Source organism: Vanacampus margaritifer, unplaced genomic scaffold (assembly GCF_051991255.1).
Source record: "Vanacampus margaritifer isolate UIUO_Vmar unplaced genomic scaffold, RoL_Vmar_1.0 HiC_scaffold_37, whole genome shotgun sequence".
Classification (NCBI taxonomy): Eukaryota; Metazoa; Chordata; class Actinopteri; order Syngnathiformes; family Syngnathidae; genus Vanacampus; species Vanacampus margaritifer.
Window position 1 is genome coordinate 215,001 of NW_027520747.1, and position 7,500 is coordinate 222,500.

Sequence of the window (7,500 nt, forward strand, 5' to 3'; positions counted from 1 at the left end):
TCAACTTTTTTTGAAATATTTTCAGAGTGCCACCTCTGGAGCCTCTGCAGCGGGGGCTCTCGCCTGCCTGGTCACCCGTCATTCATTTCAATGGGGGGGGGGGGGGGGGGGCGGGGGGATATGGACGCCTGGTCACCCGGCATTCATTTCAATGGGGAGATTGGAGCCCTGGGCATCCGGCCTTCATTTCAATGGGGGATTTGGACGTCTGGTCACCCGCCATTCATTTCAATGGGGAGATTGGAGCCCTGGGCACCCGGCCTTCATTTCAATGGGGGATTTGGACGCCTGGTCACCCGCCATTCATTTCAATGGGGGGATTTGGACGCCTGGTCACCCGGCATTCATTTCAATGGGGAGATTGGAGCCCTGGGCATCCGGCCTTCATTTCAATGGGGGATTTGGACGCCTGGTCACCCGCCATTCATTTCAATGGGGAGATTGGAGCCCTGGGCACCCGGCCTTCATTTCAATGGGGGATTTGGACGTCTGGTCACCCGCCATTCATTTCAATGGGGAGATTGGAGCCCTGGGCACCCGGCCTTCATTTCAATGGGGGATTTGGACGCCTGGTCACCCGCCATTCATTTCAATGGGGGGATTTGGACGCCTGGTCACCCGGCCTTCATTTCAATGGGGGATTTGGACGCCTGGTCACCCGCCATTCATTTCAATGGGGAGATTGGAGCCCTGGTCACCCGGCCTTCATTTCAATGGGGGATTTGGACGCCTGGTCATTCGCCATTCATTTCACTGGGGAGATTGGAGCCCTGGGCACCCGGCCTTCATTTCAATGGGGGATTTGGACGCCTGGTCACCCGCCATTCATTTCAATGGGGAGATTGGAGCCCTGGGCACCCGGCCTTCATTTCAATGGGGGATTTGGACGCCTGGTCACCCGCCATTCATTTCAATGGGGAGATTGGAGCCCTGGGCACCCGGCCTTCATTTCAATGGGGGATTTGGACGCCTGGTCACCCGCCATTCATTTCAATGGGGGGATTTGGACGCCTGGTCACCCGGCCTTCATTTCAATGGGGGATTTGGACGCCTGGTCACCCGCCATTCATTTCAATGGGAAGATTGGAGCCCTGGTCAAGCCCTGAAGAGAGACGCTCTCCCCCTGGTCCATGGCGCTCTCCCCCTGGTCCATGGAGTCCCGCAAACGGCCATCATCAAGCCCCGAAGACAGGCGCTCTCCCACTGGTCCGTGGAGCCCCGAAGACACGCGCCAACAGCCAGCATCAAGCCCCCAAAGAGAGGCGCTCTCCCCCTGGTCCTTGGAGCCCCGCCGACGGCCAGCGACAAGCCCCGAAGTGAGGCGCTCTCCTCCTTGTTCGGCACATGCACGCACACACACCCCTCCGCACGAGCCCCTGTGCGCCCGGCGCGCCCGCAGTTGGAAGAAGGGAAAGAGGGGGAAGAGCTGGAAGTGCTGGAAGTGCTGGAAGTGCTGGAAGTGCTGGAAGTGCTGAAAGTGCTGAAAGTGCTGAAAGTAAAGGGGAAAGCGGACAGCGGCCAGCGGACAGCGGCCAGCGGACAGCGGCCAGCGGACAGCGGCGACAGGCCAAATGTGCTGAGGGCGGCCGCCTATAGTGCTCCTATTTCGGCTATGGCAGGCGCTCTCCCCCTGGTCCATGGCGCTTTCCCCCCGGTCCATGGAGCCCCGTCAACAGCCAGCAACAAGCCCCAAAGAGAGGCGCTCTCTCCCTGGTCCATGGAGCCCCGCCAACAGGCATCAAGCCCCGAAGAGAGGCACTCTCCCCCTGGTCCATGGCGCTCTCCCCCTGGTACATGGAGCCCCGCCAACAGCCAGCAACAAGCCCCGAAGAGAGGCGCTCTCCCCCTGGTCCATGGAGCCCCGCCAACAGGCATCAAGCCCCGAAGAGAGGCGCTCTCCCCCTTGTCCATGGCGCTCCAGGATGGGGGGGCCAAATGTGCTGAGGGCGGCCGCCCATAGAGCTCTTATTTCGGCTATGGCAGGCGAGAGCCCCCGCTGGAGGTGGCACTCTGAAAATATTTCGAAAAAAGTTGACTTTGAAAAATTTTGAGAACCAGGATTGGGGGGCCAAATGTGCTGAGGCAGGCCGCCTATAGTGCTCCTATTTCGGCTATGGCAGGCCCTCTCCCCCTGGTCCATGGCGCTCTCCCCCTGGTCCATGGAGCCCCGCCAACAGCCAGCAACAAGCCCCAAAGAGAGGCGCTCTCCCCCTGGTCCATGGAGCCCCGCCAACAGGCATCAAGCCCCGAAGAGAGACGCTCTCCTCCTTGTTCGGCACATGCACGCACACACACCCCTCCGCACGAGCCCCTGTGCGCCCGGCGCGCCCGCAGTTGGAAGAAGGGAAAGAGGGGGAAGAGCTGGAAGTGCTGCAAGTGCTGGAAGTGCTGGAAGTGCTGAAAGTGCTGAAAGTGCTGAAAGTAAAGGATAAAGCGGACAGCGGCCAGCGGACAGCGGCCAGCGGACAGCGGCGACAGGCCAAATGTGCTGAGGGCGGCCGCCTATAGTGCTCCTATTTCGGCTATGGCAGGCGCTCTCCCCCTGGTCCATGGCGCTCTCCCCCTGGTCCATGGAGCCTCGCCAACAGCCAGTAACAAGCCCCAAAGAGAGGCGCTCTCTCCCTGGTCCATGGAGCCCCGCCAACAGGCATCAAGCCCCGAAGAGAGGCACTCTCCCCCTGGTCCATGGCGCTCTCCCCCTGGTACATGGAGCCTCGCCAACAGCCAGCAACAAGCCCCGAAGAGAGGCGCTCTCCCCCTGGTCCATGGCGCTCCAGGATGGGGGGGCCAAATGTGCTGAGGGCGGCCGCCTATAGTGCTCTTATTTCGGCTATGGCAGGTGCTCTCCCCCTGGTCCATGGCGCTCTCCCCCTGGTCCATGGAGCCACGCCAACAGCCAGCAACAAGCCCCAAAGAGAGGCGCTCTCCCCCTGGTCCATGGAGCCCCGCCAACAGGCATCAAGCCCCGAAGAGAGGCGCTCTCCCCCTGGTCCATGGCGCTCCAGGATGGGGGGGCCAAATGTGCTGAGGGCGGCCGCCTATAGTGCTCTTATTTCGGCTATGGCAGGTGCTCTCCCCCTGGTCCATGGCGCTCTCCCCCTGGTCCATGGAGCCACGCCAACAGCCAGCAACAAGCCCCAAAGAGAGGCGCTCTCCCCCTGGTCCATGGAGCCCCGCCAACAGGCATCAAGCCCCGAAGAGAGGCGCTCTCCCCCTGGTCCATGGCGCTCCAGGATGGGGGGGCCAAATGTGCTGAGGGCGGCCGCCTATAGTGCTCTTATTTCGGCTATGGCAGGTGCTCTCCCCCTGGTCCATGGCGCTCTCCCCCTGGTCCATGGAGCCACGCCAACAGCCAGCAACAAGCCCCAAAGAGAGGCGCTCTCCCCCTGGTCCATGGAGCCCCGCCAACAGGCATCAAGCCCCGAAGAGAGGCGCTCTCCTCCTGGTCCATGGCGCTCCAGGATGGGGGGGCCAAATGTGCTGAGGGCGGCCGCCTATAGTGCTCTTATTTCGGCTATGGCAGGTGCTCTCCCCCTGGTCCATGGCGCTCTCCCCCTGGTCCATGGAGCCACGCCAACAGCCAGCAACAAGCCCCAAAGAGAGGCGCTCTCCCCCTGGTCCATGGAGCCCCGCCAACAGGCATCAAGCCCCGAAGAGAGGCGCTCTCCCCCTGGTCCATGGCGCTCCAGGATGGGGGGGCCAAATGTGCTGAGGGCGGCCGCCTATAGTGCTCTTATTTCGGCTATGGCAGGTGCTCTCCCCCTGGTCCATGGCGCTCTCCCCCTGGTCCATGGAGCCACGCCAACAGCCAGCAACAAGCCCCAAAGAGAGGCGCTCTCCCCCTGGTCCATGGAGCCCCGCCAACAGGCATCAAGCCCCGAAGAGAGGCGCTCTCCCCCTTGTCCATGGCGCTCCAGGATGGGGGGGCCAAATGTGCTGAGGGCGGCCGCCTATAGTGCTCTTATTTCGGCTATGGCAGGTGCTCTCCCCCTGGTCCATGGCGCTCTCCCCCTGGTCCATGGAGCCACGCCAACAGCCAGCAACAAGCCCCAAAGAGAGGCGCTCTCCCCCTGGTCCATGGAGCCCCGCCAACAGGCATCAAGCCCCGAAGAGAGGCGCTCTCCCCCTTGTCCATGGCGCTCCAGGATGGGGGGGCCAAATGTGCTGAGGGCGGCCGCCTATAGTGCTCTTATTTCGGCTATGGCAGGTGCTCTCCCCCTGGTCCATGGCGCTCTCCCCCTGGTCCATGGAGCCACGCCAACAGCCAGCAACAAGCCCCAAAGAGAGGCGCTCTCCCCCTGGTCCATGGAGCCCCGCCAACAGGCATCAAGCCCCGAAGAGAGGCGCTCTCCCCTTGGTCCATGGCGCTCCAGGATGGGGGGGCCAAATGTGCTGAGGGCGGCCGCCTATAGTGCTCTTATTTCGGCTATGGCAGGTGCTCTCCCCCTGGTCCATGGCGCTCTCCCCCTGGTCCATGGAGCCACGCCAACAGCCAGCAACAAGCCCCAAAGAGAGGCGCTCTCCCCCTGGTCCATGGAGCCCCGCCAACAGGCATCAAGCCCCGAAGAGAGGCGCTCTCCCCCTGGTCCATGGCGCTCCAGGATGGGGGGGCCAAATGTGCTGAGGGCGGCCGCCTATAGTGCTCTTATTTCGGCTATGGCAGGTGCTCTCCCCCTGGTCCATGGCGCTCTCCCCCTGGTCCATGGAGCCACGCCAACAGCCAGCAACAAGCCCCAAAGAGAGGCGCTCTCCCCCTGGTCCATGGAGCCCCGCCAACAGGCATCAAGCCCCGAAGAGAGGCGCTCTCCCCTTGGTCCATGGCGCTCCAGGATGGGGGGGCCAAATGTGCTGAGGGCGGCCGCCTATAGTGCTCTTATTTCGGCTATGGCAGGTGCTCTCCCCCTGGTCCATGGCGCTCTCCCCCTGGTCCATGGAGCCACGCCAACAGCCAGCAACAAGCCCCAAAGAGAGGCGCTCTCCCCCTGGTCCATGGAGCCCCGCCAACAGGCATCAAGCCCCGAAGAGAGGCGCTCTCCTCCTGGTCCATGGCGCTCCAGGATGGGGGGGCCAAATGTGCTGAGGGCGGCCGCCTAAAGTGCTCTTATTTCGGCTATGGCAGGTGCTCTCCCCCTGGTCCATGGCGCTCTCCCCCTGGTCCATGGAGCCACGCCAACAGCCAGCAACAAGCCCCAAAGAGAGGCGCTCTCCCCCTGGTCCATGGAGCCCCGCCAACAGGCATCAAGCCCCGAAGAGAGGCGCTCTCCTCCTGGTCCATGGCGCTCCAGGATGGGGGGGCCAAATGTGCTGAGGGCGGCCGCCCATAGTGCTCTTATTTCGGCTATGGCAGGCGAGAGCCCCCGCTGGAGGTGGCACTCTGAAAATATTTCGAAAAAAGTTGACTTTGAAAAAATTTGAGAACCAGGATTGGGGGGCCAAATGTGCTGAGGGCGGCCGCCTATAGTGCTCTTATTTCGGCTATGGCAGGTGCTCTCCCCCTGGTCCATGGCGCTCTCCCCCTGGTCCATGGAGCCCCGCCAACAGCCAGCAACAAGCCCCAAAGAGAGGCGCTCTCCCCCTGGTCCATGGAGCCCCGCCAATAGCCAGCAACAAGCCCCAAAGAGAGGCGCTCTCCCCCTGGTCCATGGCGCTCCAGGATGGGGGGGCCAAATGTGCTCACTGAGGCCGCCCATGGCGCTCCTATTTCGGCTATGGCAGGCGAGAATCCCCCTGGGAAGTGGCACTCTGAAAATATTTTGAAAAAAGTTGACTTTGAAAATTTTTGAGAACCAGGATTTGGGGGGCCAAATGTGCTGAGGGCGGCCGCCTATAGTGCTCTTATTTCGGCTATGGCAGGTGCTCTCCCCCTGGTCCATGGCGCTCTCCCCCTGGTCCATGGAGCCCCGCCAACAGCCAGCAACAAGCCCCAAAGAGAGGCGCTCTCCCCCTGGTCCATGGAGCCCCGCCAATAGCCAGCAACAAGCCCCACAGAGAGGCGCTCTCCCCCTGGTCCATGGAGCCCCGCCAACAGGCATCAAGCCCCGAAGAGAGGCGCTCTCCCCCTGGTCCATGGCGCTCTCCCCCTGGTCCATGGAGCCCCGCCAACAGCCAGCAACAAGCCCCAAAGAGAGGCGCTCTCCCCCTGGTCCATGGCGCTCCAGGATGGGGGGGCCAAATGTGCTCACTGAGGCCGCCCATGGCGCTCCTATTTTGGCTATGGCAGGCGAGAATCCCCCTGGGAAGTGGCACTCTGAAAATATTTTGAAAAAAGTTGACTTTGAAAATTTTTGAGAACCAGGATTTGGGGGGCCAAATGTGCTGAGGCAGGCCGCCCATGGCGCTCCTATTTCGGCTATGGCAGGCGAGAATCCCCCTGGGAAGTGGCACTCTGAAAATATTTTGAAAAAAGTTGACTTTGAAAATTTTTGAGAACCAGGATTTGGGGGGCCAAATCTGCTGAGGCAGGCCGCCCATAGCGCTCCTATTTCGGCTATGGCAGGCGCTCTCCCCCTGGTCAATTTCAACCCCTGGGCACCCGCCAGTCGATTTTGACCCCTGGGCACCCGCCATCCAATGTCAACCCCTGGGCACCCGCCAGTCGATTTCGACCCCTGGGCACCCGCCATCCAATGTCAACCCCTGGGCACCCGCCAGTCGATTTCGACCCCTGGGCACCCGCCATCCAATGTCAACCCCTGGGCACCCGCCAGTCGATTTTGACCCCTGGGCACCCGCCATCCAATGTCAACCCCTGGGCACCCGCCATCCAATGTCAACCCCTGGGCACCCGCCAGTCGATTTCGACCCCTGGGCACCCGCCATCCAATGTCAACCCCTGGGCACCCGCCAGTCGATTTCGACCCCTGGGCACCCGCCATCCAATGTCAACCCCTGGGCACCCGCCAGTCGATTTCGACCCCTGGGCACCCGCCATCCAATGTCAACCCCTGGGCACCCGCCAGTCGATTTCGACCCCTGGGCACCCGCCATCCAATGTCAACCCCTGGGCACCCGCCAGTCGATTTCGACCCCTGGGCACCCGCCATCCAATGTCAACCCCTGGGCACCCGCCAGTCGATTTCGACCCCTGGGCACCCGCCATCCAATGTCAACCCCTGGGCACCCGCCAGTCGATTTCGACCCCTGGGCACCCGCCATTCAATGTCAACCCCTGGGCACCCGCCAGTCGATTTTGACCCCTGGGCACCCTCCATCCAATGTCAACCCCTGGGCACCCGCCAGCCGATTTTGACCCCTGGTCACCCGCCATCCAATGTCAACCCCTGGGCACCCGCCAGCCGATTTTGACCCCTGGTCACCCGCCAGTCGCCCCTGGTCACCCGCCATCATGGAGCCCCGCCAACAACCAGCAACAAGCCCCGAACACAGGCACCAACGACCAGCAACAAGCCCCGAACACAGGCACCAACGACCAGCAACAAGCCCCGAACACAGGCACCAACGACCAGCAACAAGCCCCGAACACAGGCACCAACGACCAGC